This window comes from Pan paniscus, chromosome 4 (assembly GCF_029289425.2).
Source record: "Pan paniscus chromosome 4, NHGRI_mPanPan1-v2.0_pri, whole genome shotgun sequence".
In the NCBI taxonomy this organism is placed as follows: Eukaryota; Metazoa; Chordata; class Mammalia; order Primates; family Hominidae; genus Pan; species Pan paniscus.
Window position 1 is genome coordinate 63,831,239 of NC_073253.2, and position 20,790 is coordinate 63,852,028.

Here is a 20,790-nt window from a genome sequence, read left to right on the forward strand (position 1 = left end):
CTCTTTTCACAGTATCTTCATGTGGATTTTTGGAGCGATCTGGGGCCTATTGTGGAAAAGGAAATATCTTCACATAAATAATACACAGAGGCATTATGAGAAACTACTTTGGGATGGGTGCATTCAACTCAGAGTTTGACCTTTCTTTTATTGAGCAGTTTTGAATCTCTCTTTTTGTAGAATGTGCAAGTGGATATTTGGAGCACTTTGTGGCCTACATTGGAAAAGGACATCTCTTCAGAGAAAAACTACACAGAAGCATTCTGAGAAACCTCTTTGTGATGAGTGCACTCATCTCACAGAGTTGATCCTTTCTTTTTATTGAGCAGTTTTGAAACACTGTTTTTGTAGAATCTGCAAAGGGATATTTGTAGGCTTTGAGGTATGTTTTGGAAATGGAAATATCTTCACATAAAAACTATACAGAAGTATTCTGAGAAACAACTTTGTTATGTGTCCATTCAAGTCACAGAGTTGAACCTATCTTTTCATTGAGCAGTTTTGAATCTCTCGTTTACAGTATCTGCATGTGGATATTTGGAGCGATTTGACTCCTATTGTGAAAAAAGTTATATCTTCACATAAAAACTACACAGAAGCATTCTGAAAATCTTCTTTGAGATGTGTGCATTCAGCTCACACAGTTGAACCTATGTTTTGATTGAGCAGTTTTGAATCTCTCTTTTCACAGTATCTGCAAGTGGATATTTGGAGCCCTTGGCTGCCTATGGTGGAAAAGGAAATATCTTCAAATAAAAACAACAAAGAAGCATTCTAAGATAATACTTTGTGATGTGTGTATTCAACTCACAGAGTTGAAACTATTTTTTCATTGAGAAGTTTTGAATCTCTCATTTGCAGTATCTGCATGTGGATAATTGGAGCGATTTGAGGCCTATTGTGGAAAAAGTTATATCTTCACATAAAAACTACACAGAAGCATTCTGAGAAACTACTTTGGGATGTGTGCATTCAACTCACAGAGTTGAACCTATGTTTTCATTGAGCAGTTTTGAAACACTGTTTTTGTGGAATTTACAAGTGGATATTTGGAGCGTTTTGAATCCTGTTATGGAAAAGGAAATATCTTCACATAAATACTACAAGAAGCATTCCGAGAAACTCCTTTGTTATGTGTGCATTCAACTCATAGAGATGAACTTATCTTTTGATTGAGTAATTTTTAAGCTCTCTTTTCGCAGTATCTACATTTGGATATTTGGAGCGATCTGAGTCCTATTGTGGAAAAGGAAATATCTTCACATAACAACTATACAGAAGCATTCTGAAAATCTTCTTTGGGATATGTGCATTCAACTCACAGAATTGAACCTATCTTTTGATTGAGCAGTTTTGAATCTGTCTTTCACAGTATGTGCAAGTGGATATTTGGAGCCCTTGGCTGCCTATGGTGGAAAAGGAAATATCTTCAAATAAAAACTACAAAGAAGCATTCTAAGATAATACTCTGTGATGTGTGCATTCAACACACAGAGTTGAACCTATGTTTTTATTGAACAGTTTTGAATCCCTCTTTTTGTAGAATCTGCAAATGGATATTTGGAGTGCTTTGAGGCCTATTGAGGAAAAGGAAATATCTTCATAGAAAAACTACACAGAAGCATTCTGAAAAACATCTTGGTGATGAGTGAGTGCACTCATCTCACAGAGTTGATCCTTTATTTTGATTGAAAAATTTTGAAACACTGTTTTTTATAGAATCTGCAAGTGGATATTTTGTGCACTTTGAGGCCTATTGTGGAAAAGGAAATATCTTCACATAAAAACTCCACAGAAGCATTCTGAGAAACTTCTTTGTTATATGTGCATTCAACCCACAGAGTTGAACTTTCTTTTGTTAGAGCAGTTTTGAAACACACTTTTTGTAGAATCTGCAAGTGGATAATTTGTTCCCTTTGAGGCCTATGTAGGAAAGTGATATATCTTCACATAAAAACTAGACAGAAGAATTCTCAGAAACTTCTTTCTGATGTGGGCATTCAACTCAAAGTGTTGAACCTTTCTTTTGCTAGAGTACTTTTGAAACACTTTTTGTACAATCTGCAAGTGGATATTTGTAGCACTTTGAGGCCTATGGTGGAAAAGGAAATATCTTCTCATAAAAACCAGACAGAAGCATTCTGAGAAACTTCTTTGTGATGTGTGCATTCCTCTCACATAGTTGAACCTTCCTTTTGATAGAGCAGTTTTGAAACACTCTTTCTGTAGAATCTGCAATTGTATATTTGGAGCGCTTTGAGGCCTTCGGTGGAAACCGGAATATCTTCACATAAAAACTAGACAAAAGCATTCTCAGAAACTTCTTTATGACGTGTGCATTCAGCTCACAGAGTTGAACCTTTCTTTTGATAGAGCAGATTTAAAACACTCTTTTTGTGGAATCTGCAAGTGGATATTTGGAGCGCTTTGAGGCCTATGGAACAAAATGAAATATCTTCATATAAAAACTTGACAGAAGAATTCTTGGAAACTGCTTTGAATGTGTGCATTCAGTTCACAGTGTTTAACCTTTCTTTTGAAAGAGCAGTTTTGTAACAATCTTTTTGTAGAATCTGCAAGTGGATATTTGCAGTGCTTTAAGGCCTACGGTGGTAACGGGAATATCTTCAGATAAAAACTAGACTGAGGCACTCTCAGAAACTTCTTTGTGATGTGTGCATTCAAATTACAGAGTTGAAATTTTGTTTGATAAAGCAGTTTTGACACACTATTTTTGTAGAATCTGCTAGTGGATATTTCGAACACTTTGAGGCCTATGGTGGAAAAGGAAACATCTTCACATAAAAACTAGACAGAAGCATTCTCAGAGACACATTTGTGATGTGTGCATTCAACAGAGTGAGTTGAATCTTTCTTTTGATAGAGCAGTTTTGAAACACTCTTTTTGTAGAAGCTGCAGGTGGATATTTGGAGCTCTTTGAGGCCTATTTTGGAAACTGGAATATATTCATATAAAAACTAACAGAAGCATTCTCAGAAACTATTTTGGGATGTGTTCATTCAACACTCAGTGTTGAACATTCCTTTTGATAGAGCAGTTTTGACAAACTCTTTTGTAAGAATCTGGAAGTGGATATTTGGAGCGCTTTGTGGCCTATGGTAGAAAAGGAAATATCTTGCTATAAAAACTAGACAGAATCATTCTCAGAAACTGCTCTGTGATATGTGCATTCAACTGACGGATTTGAAACTTTCTTTTCATGGAGCAGTTTTGAAACACGCTTTTTGTAGAATCTGCAAGTGGACATTTGGAGCGCTTTGAGACCTATGGTATAAAAGGAAGTATCTTCACATAAAAACTAGACAGAAGAATTCTGAGAAAGTTCTTTGTGATGTTTGCATTCAACTCACTGTGCTGAACATTCCTTTTCATAGAGGAGTTTTGAAACACTCTTCTTATAGAATCTGCAAGTGGATATTTGCACCACTTTGAGGTCTTTGGTGGAAACGGGAATATCTTCACATAAAAACTTGACAGAAGCATTCTCAGAATCTTCTTTGTGATGTGTGCTTTCAACTCAGAGAGCTGAACCTTCCTTTGGATAGAGCAGTTTTGAAACACTCTTTCTGTAGAATCTGCAAGTAGATATTTGGAGCGCTTTGAGGTCTTCAGTGGAAATGGGAATAACTTTACATAAAAAATAGACAAAAGCATTTTCAGAAACTTCTTTCTTATGAGTGCATTCAGCTCACAGAATTGAACCTTTCTTTTGATAGAGCACATTTGAAACACTCTTTTTGTAGAATCTGCAAGCGGATATTTGGAGCGCCTTGAGGCCTATGTAACAAAGGAAACGTCTTCATAGAAAAACTAGACAAAAGCATTCTCAGAAACTGCTTTGTGAAGTGTACATTCAATTCACAGAGTTGAAAATTTCTTTTGATAGAGCAGTTTTGTAACACTCTTTTTGTAGAATCTGCAAGTGGATATTTGCAGCACTTTAAGACCTACAGTGGAAACCGGAATATCTTCACATAATAACTAGACATAAAACTTTGACAGAAGCCTTCTGAGAAACTTCCTTTGATGTGTACATTCAACTAACAGAGTTGTACCTTTCTTTTGATAGAGCCATTTGAAACACTTTTTTTTTAGTATCTGGAAGTGGATATTTGGAGCGCTTTGATACCTACGGTGGAAATGGGAATATCTTCACATAAAACTTTGACAGAAGCATTCTCAGAAACTTCTTTGTGATGTGTGCATTCAACATAGAGAGTTGAACCTTCTTTTTGATAGAGCAGATTTGAAACACTCTCCTGTAGAATCTGCAAGTGGATATTTTTAGCCATTTGAGGCCTATTGTAGAAAAGGAAATATCTCCACATTAAAACAAGACAGAAGTATTCTCAGAAAATTCTTTGTGATCTGTGCTTTCAACTCACAGAGCTGAACCTTTCTTTTGATAAAACAGTTTTGAAACACTCTTTTTGTAGTATCCACAAGTGGATATTGGAAGTGCTTTGAGGCCTTTGGTGGAAACGGGATTATCTTCACATAAAAACTAGACAGAAGCATTCTCAGAAACTAATTTGTGGTGTTTGCATTCATCTCACAGAGTTGAATATTCTTTTTCATAGAGCAGGTTTGAAACATTAGTTTTTTTAGATCTGCAAGTGGATATTTGGACCGCTTTTAGGCCTTCAGTGGAATCGGGAATATATTCACATAAAAACTAGACAGACGCATTCTCAGAAACTTCTTTGTGATGTGTGCATTCAACTCAGGGAGTTGAATCTTCCTTTTGATAGAGCAGTTATGAAACAATCTTTTTGTAGAATCTGCAAGTGGATATTTGGAGCACTTGGAGGCCTTCAGTGGTAACGGGAATATGTTCACATAAAACCTAGACAGAATCATTCTCAGAAACTTATTTGAGATGTGTGCATTCAACTCACAGAGTTGAACCTTTATTTTGGTAAAGCAGTTTTGAAACACTCTTTTTGTGGAATCTGCAAGTGGATATTTGGACTGCTTTGAGGCCTTTGGTGGAAACGGAATGTCTTCACATAAAAACTAGACAGAGGCATTCTCAGAAACTACTTTGTGATGTGCACATAAAACCCACAGAGTTGAAACTTTCTTTTGATAGTGGAGTTTTGAAACACTCTTTTTGTAGAATCTGCAAGTGGACATTTGGAGTGCTTAGGGGCCTGTGGTGGAAAAGGAAATATCCTCCCATACAAACGAGACAGAAGCATTCTTGGAAACTTCCTTGTAATGGGTGCATTCAACTCACGGAGTTGACTCTACCTTTTGATAGAGCAGTTTTGAAACACCTTTTTTGTTGAATCTGCAATTAAATATTTGGAGGGCTTTGAGGCCTATGGTGGAAACGGGAATATCTTCATATAAAAACGAGACAGAAGCCATCTCAGAAACTGCTTTGTGATGTGTGCATTCAAGTCACAGAGTTGAACATTTCTTTTGATAGAGCAGTTTTGAAACACTCTTCTTGTAGAATCTGCAAGTGGATATTTGGAGGGCCTTGAGGCCTTCGGTGGAAAAGGGATTATCTTCACATAAAAACTAGACAGAAGCATTCTCAGGAAGTTCTTTGTGATGTTTACATTCAACTCACAGAGTTGAACATTCCTTTTCATAGAGCATTTTTGAAACACTCTTTTTGTAAAATCTGCATGTGGATACTTGGACAGCTTTGAGGCCTTCAGTGGAAACGGAATAACTTCACATAAACACTAGACGGAAGCATTCTCAGAAACTTCTCTGTGATGTGTGCATTCAACTCAGAGAGTTGAACTTTCATTTTTTTAGAGTAGTTTAGAAAGACTTTTTGTACAATCTGCAAGTGGATATTTGGAGTGCTTAGAGGAGTGTAGTGGAAAAGGAAATATCCTCACATACAACGAGACAGAAGCATTCTCAGAAACTTCTTTGTGATGTGTGCATTCAGCTCACAGAGTTGAACCTTCCTTTTGATAGAGCAGTTTTGAAACATTCTTTTTGTACAATCTGCAAGTGGATATTTGCAGCACTTTGAGTCTTACGATGGAAACCGCAATATCTTCACATAAAAACTATACAGAATCATTCTCAGAAACTATTTTGTGATGTGTGCATTCAACTAACAGAGTTGAACCTTTCTTTTGAGAGAGCAGTTTTGAAGCACTCTTTTTGTAGAATCCTCAAGTGGATATTTGGAGCTCTTTGAACCCTATGTTGGAAACGGAAATATCTTCACATAAAACTAGACAGAAGCATTCTCAGAAATACTTTGTGATGTGTGCATTAAACACAGAGAGTTCAACATTCCTTTTAATACAGCCGTTTTGAAACACTGTTTTTGTAGATTCTTCATGTGGATATTAGCCGCGTTTTCAGGCATACAGTGGAAACGGCAATATCTTCACTGAAAACTAGACAGAAACATTCTCAGAAACTTCATTGTGATGAGTGCATTCTACTAACAGAGTTGAACCTTTCTTTTGATAGAGCAGTTTTAAAACATTCTTTTTGTAGAATCTGCAAGTGGATATTTGGATATCCTTAAAGCCTACAGTGGAAATGGGAATATCTTCACATAAACACTACGCAGAAGCATTGTCAAAAACTTCTTTGTGATGTGTGCATTCAACACACAGATACGAACCTTCCTTTTGATAGAGTAGTTTTGAAACATTCTTTTTGTAGAATCTGCAAGTGGATATTTGGACCGCTTTGAGGCCTAAGGTAGAAAAGGAAATATCTTCAAGTAAAAACTTGACAGAAGCATTCTCCGAAACTTCTTTGTGATGTGTGCATTCAACTCACAGAGTTGAACATTCCTTTTCATAGAGCAGTTTTGAAACACACTTTTTGTAGAATCTGCAATTGGATATTTGCAGTGCTTTGAGACCTATGGTGGAAACGGCAATATCTTCACATAAAAACTAGACAGAAGCATTCTTAGAAATTTATTTGTGATGTGTGCATTCAACTCACAGAGTTGAAACTTCCTTTTGATAGAGCATATTTGAAACACTCTGTTTGTAGAATGTGCAAGTAGATACTTGGAGAACTTCGAGGCCTAGGGTAGAAAAGGAATTATCACATAAAACTAGACAGAAAAATTATCAGAAACTTATTTGTGACATGTGTATTCAACTCACAGTGTTGAACCTTTCTTTTGATAGAGCAGTTTTGAAACACTCTTTTTGCACAATCTGCAAGTGGATTTTTGGATCGCATTGAGAGCTTCAGTGGAAATGGTAATATCTTCACATAAAAACTAGACAGAAAAATTATCAGAAACTTATTTGTGACATGTGCATTCAACTCACAGTGTTGAACCTTTCTTTTGATAGAGCAGTTTTGAAACACTCTTTTTGCACAATCTGCAAGTGGATTTTTGGATCGCATTGAGAGCTTCAGTGGAAATGGTAATATCTTCACATAAAAACTAGACAGAAGCATTTTGAGAAACCTCTTTGTGATTTGTGCATTGAGCTTACAGAGTTGAACCTTTCCTTTGATAGAGCAGTTTTGAGACACTCTTTTTGTATAATCTGCAAGGGGTTATTTGGAACTCTTTGAAGCCTACGGTGGAAACGGGAATCTCTTCACATAACAACTGGAAAGAAGCGTTCTCAGAAACTTCTTTGTGATATGTGCATTTAACCCACAAAGTTGAACCTTTCTATTAATACATCAGTTTTGAATCACTCTTTTTGTAGAATCTGCAAGTGGATCTTTGCAGCGCTTTGAGGCCTACTGTGGAAAGGGGAATATCTTCACATAAACTCTAGAAAGAAGCATTCTCAGAAACTTATTTGTGATGTATGCATTCAACAAACAGAGTTGAAACTTTCTTTTGATGGAGCAGTTTTGAAACACTCTTTTTGTAGAATCTGCATGTAGATATTTGGAGCTCTTTGAGGCCTACTGTGGAAACGGGAATATCTTCACATAAAAACTAGACAGAAAAATTCTCAGAAACTTCTTTGTGATGTGTGCATTCAACTCACAAAGTTGAAAATTTCTGTTGATAGTGCAGTTTTGAAACACTCTTTTTGTGGGATCTGCAAGTGGACATTTTGTTTCCATTGAGCCCTATGTTGGAAAACGAAATATCTTCACACAAAAACTAGAAAGAAGAATTCTCAGAAACTTCTTTGTGATGTATGAATTCATCTCACAGAGTTTAAAGTTTCTTTAGATAGAACACTTTTGAAACACTCTTTCTGTAGTATCTGCAAGTGAATATTTGGAGCTCTTGGAGGCCTTTGGTGGAAAAGGAAATATCTTCACATAAAAACTAGACATAAGCATTCTCCCAAACTCCTTTGTGATGTGTGCATTCAACTCACAGAGTTGAACATTTCTTTAGATAGAGCAGTTTTCAAACACTCTTTTTGTAGAATCTGCAAGTGGATATTTGGGGCGTTTTGAGGCCTACGGTGGAAAAGGAAATATCTTCACGTAAAAACTAGACAGAGCATTCTGTGAAACTTCTTTGTGATGTGTGCATACAACTCACAGAATTGAACTTTTGTTTTGATAGAGCAGTTTTGAAACACTCTTTTTGTAGAATTCGCAAGGGAATATTTGGTTCCTTTGGGGGCCTATTTTGATAAATGAAATATCTTCACATAAAAACTAGACACAAGCATACTCAGAAACTTCTTTGTTATGTTTATTCAACTCACAGAGTTGAACCTTTCTTCTGATAGAGCAGTTTTGAGACACTCTTTTTGTGGAATCTGCAAGGGGATATTTGGCATGATTTGAGGCCTATGGTGAAAAAGGGAATATCTTCACATAAAAACTAGACAAAAGCATTGTCTGAAACTTATTTGCAATGCGTGAATTAAACACAGAGAGTTGAATATTTCTTTTGATAGTGCACTTTCAAAACACTCTTTTTGAAATATCTGCAAGTGGGTATTTTGTTCCCTGTGAGGCCTATATCGGAAAATGAAATATCTTCACATAAAAACTAGACAGAAGCATTCTCAGAAACTTCTTTGTGATGTGTGCATTCAACTCACAGAGTGGAACCTTTCTTTTGATAGAGCAGCTTTGAAACACTGTTTTTGTAGAATCTGCAAGTGGATATTTGGGGTGTTTTGAGGCCTGTGCTGGAAAAGGAAATATCTTCACATTAAAAATAGACAGAAGCATTATCTGAAACTTTTTTGTTATGTGGGCATTTAACTCACAGAGTTGAAACTTCCTTTTGATAGAGCATTTTTGAGACACTTTTTTTGTAGAATCTGCAAGTGGATATTTGGAACGCTTAGAGGTGGAAAAAGATATATCTTCACATAATAACTAGACAGAAGAAACTCAGAAATTCCTTTGTGATGTGTGCATTCAACTCACAGAACTGAACATTTCTTTTGATAGAGCAGTTATGAAACACTCTTTTTGAAGTATCTGCAAGTGGTTATTTTGTTCACTATGAGGCCTATAGTGGAAAACGAAATATGTTCACATAAAAACTAGACAGAAGCATTCTCAGAAACTTTTGTGATGTGTCCATTCAACTCACAGAGTGGAACCTTTCTTTTGATAGAGCAGCTTTGAAACACTGTTTTTGTGGAATCTGCAAGTGGATATTTGGGGCGTTTTGAAGCCTATGCTGGAAAAGGAAATATCTTCACAGTAAAAGTAGACAGAAGCATTCTCAGAAACTTCTTTGTTATGTGGACATTCAACTAACAGAGTTGAAACATTCTTTTGATAGAGCATTTTTGAGACACTCTTTTTGTAGAATCTGCAAGTGGAAATATGGAACGCTTAGAGACCTATGGTGGAAAAAGATTTATCTTCACAAAAAAACTAGACAGAAGAAATCTCTGAAATTCCTTTGTGATGTGTGCATTCAACTAACAGAATTGAACATTTCTTTTGATAGAGCAGTTTTGAAACACTCTTTTTTTAGGATCTGCAAGTGGATTTTTTTTCCTTTTGAGACCTATGTTGGAAAACAAAATATCCTCACATAAAAAGTAGACAGAAGCATACTCCGAAACTTTGTTGTGATGTGTGCATTCAACTCACATAGTTGAATTTTTTTTTTTTTCATAGAGCAGTTTTGAAACACTCTTTCTGTAGAAACTGCAAGTGGATATTTGGAGCGCTTTGAGGCCTAAGGTGGAAAAGGAAATATCTTCACATAAAAAACTTGACGGAAGAATTCTCCGAAACTTCTTTGTGACGTGTGCATTCAACTCACAGAGTTCAACCTTTCTTCTGAGAGAGCAGTTTTGAAAAACTCTTTGTGTAGAATCTGCAAGTGGATATTTGGTTTCCTTTGATTCCTCTGTTGGAGAAAGAAATATGTTCACATAAACCCTAGACAGAAGAATACTCAGAAAAGTCTTTGTGATGTGTGCATTCAACTCGCAGAGTTGAACATTTCTTTTGATAGAGCAGTTTTGAAAAACTCTTTTTGTGGAATCTTAAAGTGGATATTTTGTTCCCTTTGAGGCATATGGTGAAAAAGGAAATATCTTTACATAAAAACTAGACACAAGCACTCTCTGAAACTTCTTTCTGATGTGTGCATTCAACTCACAGTCTTGAACCTTTCTTTTGATAGAGCCATTTTGAAACACTCTTTTTGTAGAATTTGCAAGTGGATATTTTGTTCCCTTTGAGGCCTATGTTGGAAAACGAAATACCTTCACATAAAAACTGGGCAGAAGCATTCTCAGAAACTTCTTTGTGATGTGTGCATTCAACTCACAGAGTTCAACATTTCTTTGATAGAGCAGTTTTGAAACACTCTTTTTGTAGAATCTGCAAGTGGATATTTTTTGTCTTTGAGGACTGTGGTGGAAAAGGAAATATCTTCATATGAACACTAGACAGAAGCATTCTTCGAAACTTCTTGGTGATGTGTGCATTCAACTCACAGAGTTGAACATTTCTTTTGATAGAGCAGTTTTGAAAAACTCTTTTTGTGGAATCTGAAAGTGGATATTTTGTTCCCTTTGAGGCCTATTATGAAAAAGGAAATATCTTAACTTAAAAACTAGACACAAGCACTCTCCAAAACTTCTTTGTGATGTGTGCATTCAACTCACAGAGTTGAACATTTCTTTGATAGAGCAGTATTGAAACACTCTTTTTGTAGAAACTGCAAGTGGATATTTTTTGTCTTTGAGGCCTATGGTGGAAAAGGAAATATCTTCACATGAACACTAGACAGAAGCGTTCTTTGAAACTTCTTTGTGATGTGTGCATTCAACTCACATAGTTGAACCTTTCCTTTGATAGAGAAATTCTGAAACACTCTTTTTGTGGAATCTGCAAGTGGATATTCGGAACACATGGAGGCCTATGGTGGAAAATGAAATATCGTGACATAAAAACTAGACAGAAACATTCTCAGGAACTTCTTTGTGATGTGTGCTTTCCACTCACAGTGGTGAACCTTTCTTTTGATAGAGCAGTTTTGAATCACTCTTTTTGTAGAATTTGCAAGTGGATATTTGGAGCGCTTTGAGGTCTATTTTAAACAAGGAAGTATCTTCACATAAAAACTAGACAGAAGCATTCTCAGAAAGTGCTCTGTGATGTGTGCATTCAACACACAGAGTTGAGCCTATCTTTTGATAGAGCACTTTTGAAAATCTCTTTTCTCAGAAAGTGCCTGTGATGCGTGCATTCAACTCACAGAGTTGAAACTGTCTTTTGGTAGAGAAGTTTTGAAACACTCTTTCTGTAGAATCAGAAAGTGGATATTTATTTCCCTTTGAGGCCTACGTTGGAAAACGAAATATCTTCACATAAAAACTAGACAGCAGCATTCTCATACACATCCCTGAGAAGCATTCTCATACACTTCCCTGAGATGTGTGTGTTCAACTCACAGTCTTGAAATTTTCTTTTCATAGAGCAGTTTTGAAACACTCTTTCTGTAGAATCTGCAAGTGGATATTTGGAGTGCTTCGAGGACTATCGTGGAAAAGGAAATATCTTCACATAAAAACTAGGCAGAAGCATTCTCAGAAACTTCCTTGTGATGAGTGCATTCAACTTACAGAATTGAACCTTTCTTTTGGTAGAGCAGTTTTGAAACACTCTTTTTCTAGAATCTGCAAGTGGATATTTGGTTTCCTTTGAGACGAATGTTACACAATTAAGTATCTTCACATAAAAACTAGACGGAAGCATTCTCAGAAACTTCTTTGTGATGTGTGCATTAAACTCACCATGTTGAACCTTTCTTTACATAGACCAATTTTGATACACTCTTTTTGTAGAATCTGAAAGTGGATATTTGGTTTCTTTGAGACCTATGTTGGAAAATGAATTATCTTCACATAAAAACTAAACAGAAGCATTCTCTGAAACTTTTCTCTGATGTGTGCACTCAACTTACCGATTTGAACCTTTCTTTTGATAGAGCAGTTTTGAAACACCCTTTATGGAGAATTTGCAAGGGAATATTTGGAGAGCTTTCAGGCCTATGGTGGAAAAGGAATTATCTTCACATAAAAAGTAGAAAGAAGCATTCTCAGAAACTTCATTGTTATGGGTACATTCAAATCACAGAGTTGAACCTTTCTTTTGGTAGAGCAGTTCTGAAACACTCTTTTTGTAGAATCTGCAAGTGGACATTTGGAGCCCCTTGAGGGCTATGGTGGAAAAGGAAATATCCTGACATAAAAACTAGACAGAAGCATTCTCAGAAACTTCTTTGTGATGTTTGCAATAAACTCAGAGAGTTGAACATACCTTTTCATAGAGTAGTTTTGAAACACTCTATTTGTAGAATCTGCAAGTGGATATTTGGAAGGCTTTGAGGCCTTTGCTGGAAATGGGAATATCTTTGCATAAAAACTAGACAGAAGCATTCTCAGAAACTTCTTTGCGATGTGTGCATTCAACACACAGAGTTGAACCTTTTTTTTTTGCAGTTTTGAAACACTGTTTTTGTAGAATCTGCAAGTGGACATTTCGAGCTATTTGAGGTCTTTGGTGGAAAAGGAAGTATCTTCACGTAAAATCTAGACAGAAGCATTCTCAGAAACTTTTTTGTGATGTGTGCATTCAACTCACAGAGTGGAACCTTCCTTTTGATAGAACAGTTTTGAAACACTCTTTTTGTAGAATCTGCAACTGGATATTTGGTTTCCTTTGAGGCCTACGTTGGAAAACGAAATATCTTTTCATAAAAACTAGACAGAAACATTCTCTGAAACTTCTTTGTGATGTGGGCATTCAACTCACTGAGTTGAACTTTTCCTTTGATAGAGCAGTTTTGAAACACTTTTTATAGAATCTGATAGTGGATATTTGATTCCCTTTCAGGCCTATGGTGGAGAAGGAAACATCTTCACATAAAAAATAGACACAAGCATTGTCCGAAACTTCTTTGTGATGTGTGCATTCAACACTCAGAGTTGAATCTTTCTTTTGATAGAGCAGTTTTGAATCACTCTTTTTCAAGAATCTGCAAGCGGATATTTGCTTCCCTTTGAGGCCTATGTTGGAAAACGAGTTATCTTCACATAAAACCTAGACAGAAGCATTCTTAGAAGCTGCTCTGTGATGTGTGCAATCACCCCAAAGAGTTGAATCTTTCTTTTGATAGAGCAGTTTTGAAACACTCTTTTTGTAGAATCTGTAAGGGGATATTTGATTCCCTTTGAGGGATATGTTGGAAAACGAAACACCTTCACATAAAAACTAGACAGAAGCATTCTCAGAAACCACTTTGTGATGTATGAATTCAACTCACAGAGTAGAACCATTCTATTGATAGAGCAGTTTTGAAGCATTCTTTTTGTAGAATCTGCAAGTGGATATTTCGAGCACTTGGAGGCCTATGATGCAAAAGGAAAAGTCTTCTCATAACAACTATATGCAAGCATGCTCAGAAATTTCTTTGTGACGTGTGTATTCAACTCAAAGTGTTGAACCTTTCTTTTGATAAAGCAGTTTGGAAACATGTTTTTGGTAGAATCTGTGAGCGGATATTCAGAGTGCTTTGATGCCTATGGTGGAAAAGGAAATATCTTCACATAAAAACTAGACAGAAGCATTCTCAGAAACTTATTTGTGATGTGTGCATTCAACTCACACAGTTGAACCTTTCTTTTGATAGAGCAGTTTTGAAACACTGTCTTTGTAGAATCTGCAAGTGGATATTTGGTTTAATTTGAGGCCAATGTTGGAAAATGAAATATTTTCATATAAAAACTAGACAGAGGCATTCTCAGAAACTTCTTTGTGATGTGTGCATTGAACTCAAATAGTTGAACTATTTTTTGATAGAGCAGTTTTGAAACACTCGTTTTGTAGAATCTGCTAGTGGATATTTGGAGTGCTTGTAGGCCTATGGTGGGTTGTGCATTCAACTCAAAGGGTTCAAGCTTTGTTTTGATACAGCAGTTTTGAAACATTCTTTTTGTAGTATTTGCAAGTGGATATTTGGAGTGCTTCACAACCTATGTTGGAAAAAGTATTATCATCACATAAAAACTAGACACAAGCCTTCTCAGAAACTGCTTTGTGATGTGTGCATTCAACTCACAGAGTTGAACCTTTCTCTTGATAGAACAGTTTTTCAACACTCTTTTTGTAGGATCTGCAAGTGGATATTTGGTTTCCTTTCAGGACAGTGTTGGAAAAGTAAATATCTTCACAAAAAAACTAGACAGAAGCATTCTCCAAAAGTACTTTTTGTTCTGTGCATTCAACTCACAGAGTTGAAACTTTCTTTTGAAAGAGCAGTTTTGAGACTCTCTTTTTGTAGAATCTGTAAGTGGATATTTGGCCAGCTTCGAGTCCTTCGGTGGAAACGGGAATATCTTCACGTAAAAACTAGACAGAAGCATTCTCAGAAACTCTTTTGTGATGTTTGTATTCAACTCACAGAGTTGAACATTCCTTTCCATGGAGCAGTTTTGAAACACTCTTTTTGTAGAATCTGCAAGTGGATATTTGGACCGCTTTGAGGCCGTTGGTGAAAACGGGAATACCTTCACATAAAAACTAGACAGAAACATTATCAGAAACATCTTTGTGATGTGTGCATTCAAGGCAGAGATTTGAGCCTCCCTTTTGATAAAACAATTTTGATACACTCTTTTTGTAGAATCTGCAAGTTGATACTTGGACTGCTTTGGGGCCTATGGTAGAAAAGGAAATATCATCATATAAAACTAGACAGAAGCACTCTCAGAAATTGCTTTGTGATGGGTGCATTCAACTCACACAGTTGAACCTTTCTTCTGATAGAGCAGTTTTTAAACACTCTTTTTGTTGAATCCGAAATTGGACATTTGGAGCACATTGAAGCCTACGGTGAAAAAGGAAATATCTTCACATAAAAACTAGACAGAAGCATTCTCAGAAACTCTTTTGTGATGTTTGTATTCAACTCACAGAGTTGAACATTCCTTTTCATAGAGCAGCTTTGAAACACTCTTTTTGTAGAATCAGCAAGTGGATATTTGGACCGCTTTGAGGCCTTTGGTGAAAACGGGAATATCTTCACATAAAAACTATACAGAAACATTCTCAGAAACTTCTTTGTGATGTGTGCATTCAACTAAGATAATTGAACCTTCCTTTTGATAAAGCACTTTTGATACACTCTTTTTGTAGAATCTGCAAGTGGATACTTGGACAGCTTTGAGGCCTATGGTAGAAAAGGAAATATCATCATATAAAACTAGACAGAAGCACTCTCAGAAACTTCTTTGTTATGGGTGCATTCAACTCACAGAGTTGAACCTTTCTTTTGACAGAGCAGTTTTTAAACACTCTTTATGTAGAATCTGCAAGTGGACATTTGGAGCACATTGAGGCCTACTGTGAAAAGGGAAATATCTTCACATAAAAACTAGACAGAAGCATTCTCAGAAACTTCTTTGTGATGTTTGCATTCAACTCACAGGGTTAAACATTCCTTTTCATAGAGCAGTTTTGAAACACTCTTTTTGCAGCATCTCCAAGTGGATATTTGGAGCGCTTTAAGGCCTTCGGTGGAAACGGGAATATCTTCACATAAAAACTAGACAGAAGCATTCTCAGAAACTCCTTTGTGATGTACACATTCAACTCACAGAATTGAAACTTTCTTTTCATAGTGCAGTTTTGAAACACTCTTTTTGAAGTATCTGCAAGGGGACATTTGGAGCGCTTAGAGTCCTGTAGTGGAAAGGGAAATATCTTTACATAGAAACTATACAGAAGCATTGTCAGAAACTTCTTTGTGATGTGTGCATTCACCTCAAATTGTTGAACCTTAATTTTGATAGAATGGTTTAGAAACAGTCTTTATGTAGAATCTGCAAGTAGATATTTGCAGCCCTTTGAGACCTACGGGGGAAACGGGAATATTTTCACATAAAAAGTAGACAGAAGCATTCTCAGAAAATTCTTTGACATGTGCATTCAACTAAGGGAGTTGAACCTTTCTTTTGGTAGAGCAGATTCAAAACACTCTTTCAGTAGAATCTGGAAGTGGATATTTGCAGCACTTTGAGGCCTATGGTATAAGAGGAAGTAACTTCATATAAAAACTACACAGAAGCATTCACAGAAACCCTTTTGTGATGTGTGCATTCAACTCACATAGTTGAAATTCTCTTTTGATAGAACAGTTTTGAAACACTCTTTTTGTAGAATCTGCAAGTGGAGATTTGGAGGGCTTTGAGGCCTATGGTGAAAAAGGAAATATCTTCACATAAAAACTAGAAAGAAGGATTCTCAGAAACTTCTTTGTGCTGTTTGCATTCAACTCATGGAGTTGAACATTCCTTCTCATAGAGCAGTTTTGAAACACTCTTTTCGTTGAATCTGCAAGTGGATATTTGAAGGGCTTCGAGGCCTTCGGTGGAAATGGGAATATCTTCCCATAAAAACAAGACAGGAGCATTCTCAGAAACTTCTTGATGATGTGTACATTCAACCCACAGTTTTGAACATTGCTTTTCAGAGAGTGGTATCGAAACAATCTTTTTGTAGAATCTGCAAATGGATATTTGGAGCACTTTGAGGACTTTGGTGGAAACGGGAATATCTTCACATAAAAACTAGACGGAAGCATTCTCAGAAACTTTTTTGTGATGTGTGCATTCAACTCACTGATTCGAACCTTCCTTTTGATAGAACAGTTTTGAAACACTCTTTTTGTAGAACCTGCAACTGGATATTTTGTTTCCTTTCAGGCCTATGTTGGAAAACGAAATATCTTCACATAAAAACTAGACAGAAGCATTCTCCAAAACTTCTTTGTGATGTGTGCATTCAACTCACAGAGTTGAACCTTTCCTTTGATAGAGCAGTTTTGTAACACTTTTTGTAGAATCTGATAGTGGATATTTGATTCCCTTTCAGGACTATGGTGAAAAAGGAAACATCTTCACATAAAAAATAGACACAAGCATTGTCCGAAACTTCTTTGTGATGTGCGCATTCAACACGCAGGGTTGAATCTTTCTTTTGATAGAGCAGTTTTGAATCACTCTTTTTCAAGGATCTGCAAGCGGATATTTGCTTCCCTTTGAGGCCTATGTTGGAAAACGAGTTATCTTCACATAAAACCTAGACAGAAGCATTCTCAGAAGCTGCTCTGTGATGTGTGCAATCACCTCAAGGAGTTGAAACTTTCCTTTGATAGAGCAGTTTTGAAACACTCTTTTTGTAGAATCTGTAAGGGGATATTTGATTCCCTTTGAGGCATGTGTTGGAAAACGAAACACCTTCATACAAAAACTAGACAAAAGTATTCTTAAAAACTACTTTGTCATGTCTGAATTCAACTCACAGAGTTGGACCTTTCTATTGGTAGAGCAGTTTTGAAGCACTCTTTTTGTAGAATCTGCAAGTGGATATTTTGAGCACTTGGAGGCCTGTGGTGGAAAAGGAAATGTCTTCACATAAAAACTATACACAAGCATTCTCAGAAATTGCTTTCTGATGTGTGCATTCAACTCGAGGTGTTGAACCTTTCTTTTGATAAAGCAGTTTGGAAACACATCTTTGTAGAATCCGTAAGTGGATATTCGGAACGCTTTGATGCCTATGGTTGAAAAGGAAATATCTTCACATAAAAAATTAACAGAAACATTCTCAGAAACTTCTTTGTGATGTGTGCACTCAACACACAGAGTTGAAACTTTCTTTTGATAGAGCAGTCTTGAAACATTCTTTTTGTAAACTCTGCAAGTGGATATTTGGAGGGCTTGGAGGCCTATTGTGTAAAAGGATATATCATCACATCAAAACTAGATAGAAGCTTTCTCAGAAATTTCTTTGTGATGTGTGCATTCAACTCACAGTGTTGAATCTTTCTTTTGATAGAGCAGTTTTGAAACACTTTATTTGTAGAACCTGCAAATGAATATTTTGAGCGCTTTGCGGCCTATTGTGTAAGAGGAAATATCTTCACATAAAAACTAGACAGAAGCAATCTCTGAAATTTCTTTCTGATGTGTGCATTCAACTCACATATTTGAAACTTTCTTTTTATAGAGCAGTTTTGAAACACAATTTTTGTAGAATCTGCAAGTGAATATTTCGTTTCCTTTGAGGCCTATGTTGGAAAAAGAAATATCTTCACATAAAAACTAGACAGAGGTATTTTCAGAAACTTCTTTATGATGTGTGCATTCAACTCACAGAGTTGAACCCTTTTTTTTTTGATAGAGCAGTTTTGAAACACTCTTTTTGGAGAATCTGCAATTGGATATTTGGAGCGGTTGGAGGCCTACGGTGGAAAGGGAAATATCTTCACCTAAAAACTGGACACAAGCTTTCTCCAAAACTTCTTTGTTGTGTTTGCATTCAACTCTAAGGGTTCAACGTTGTTTTGATATAGCAGTTTTGAAACATTCTTTTTGTAGCATTTGCAAGTGGATATTTGGAGTGCTTCGCTGCCTGTGGTGGAAAAGGAATTATCATCACATAAAAACTAGACACAAGCATTCTCACAAACTGCTTTGTGATGTGTGCATTCAACTCACAGAGTTGAACCTTTCTTTTGATAGAAAAGTTTTGCAACACTCTTTTTGTAGGATCTACAAGCGGCTATTTGTTTTCCTTTGAGGACAGTGTTGGAAAAGTAAATATCTTCACAAAAAAACTAGGCAGAAGCATTCTCTGAAAGTTCTTTGTGTTGTGTGCATTCAACTCACAGAGTTAAAACTCTCTTTTGAAAGAGCAATTTTGAGACTCTCTTTTTGTAGAATCTGCAAGTGGATATTTGGCCGGCTTTGAGTCCTTCGGTGGAAATGGGAATATCTTCACATAAAAACTAGACGGAAGCATTCTCAGAAACTTTTTTGTGATGTTTGTATTCAACTCACAGAGTTGAACATTCCTTTCCATAGAGCAGTTTTGAAACACTCTTTTTATAGAATCTACAAGTGGATATTTGGACCGTTTTGAGGCCTTTGGTGAAAACGGGAATATCTTCACATAAAAACTAGACAGAAACATTCTCAGAAACTTCTTTGTGATGTGTGCATTCAACTCAGAGAATTGATCCCTCCTTTTGATAAAGCACTTTTGATACACTCTTTTTGTAGAATCTACCAGTGTATATTTGGAGAACTTTCAGGCCTATGGTAGAAAAGGAAATATCATCATATAAAACTAGACAGAAGCACTCTTAGAAACTGCTTTGTGATGGGTGCATTCAACTCACAGAGTTGAACCTTTCTTTTGATAGAGCAGATTTTAAACACTCTTTTTGTAGAATCTGCAAGTGGACATTGGGAGTGCTTTGAGGCCTACGGTGAGAAACGAAATATCTCCACATAAAAACTAGAAAGAAACATTCTCAGAAACTTCCTTGTGATGTGTGCACTCAACTCACAGAGTTGAACCTTCCTTTTAATAGAGCAGTTTTGTAACACTCTTTTTGTGGAATCTACAAGTGGATATTTTGTTCCCTTTGAAGTCTTTGGTGAAAAAAATAATGCCTTCACATAAAAACAAGACAGAAGCATTCTCACAAACTTCTTGGTGATGTGTGCATTCAACTCACAATTTTGAACATTGCTTTTCAGAGAGCAGTTTTGAAAACATCTTTTTGTTGAATCCGCAAGTGGATATTTGGAGCACTTTGAGGCCTTTGGTGGAAACGGGAATATCTTCACATAAAAACTTGACAGAAGAATTCTCAGAAACTTCTTTGTGATGTCAGCATTCAACTCACAGATTTGAATCTTCCTTTTGATAGAGCAGTTTTGAAACACTCTTTTTGTAGAATCCGCAAGTGGATATTTGGTTTCCTTTGAGGCCTATGTTGGAAAAGGAAATATTTTTACATAAAAACTAGACAGAAGCATTCTCCGAGACTTCTTTGTGATGTGTGCATTCAACACACAGAGTTGTACCTTTCCTTTGATAGAGCAGTCTTGAAACACTTTTTGTAGAATCTGATAGTGGATATTTGATTCCCTTTCAGGCCTATGGTGAAAAAGGAAATATCTTCACATAAAAACTAGACAAAAGCATCGTCTGAAACTTCTTTGTGATGTGTGCATTAAACACTCAGAGTTGAATCTTTCTTTTGATAGAGCCGTTTTGAAACACTCTTCTTCAAGAATCTGCAAGTGGATATTTGCTTCCCTTTGAGGCCTATGTTGGAAAACTAGTTATCTTCACATAAAACCTAGACAGAGGCATTCTTAGAAGCTGCTCTGTGATGTGTGCAATCACCTCAAAAAGTTGAAGCTTTCTTTTGATAGAGCAGTTTTGAAAAACTCTTTTTGTAGAATCTGCAAGGGGATATTTGGTTCCCTTGGAGGCATATGTTGGAAAACGAAACACCTTCACATAAAAACTAGACAGAAGCA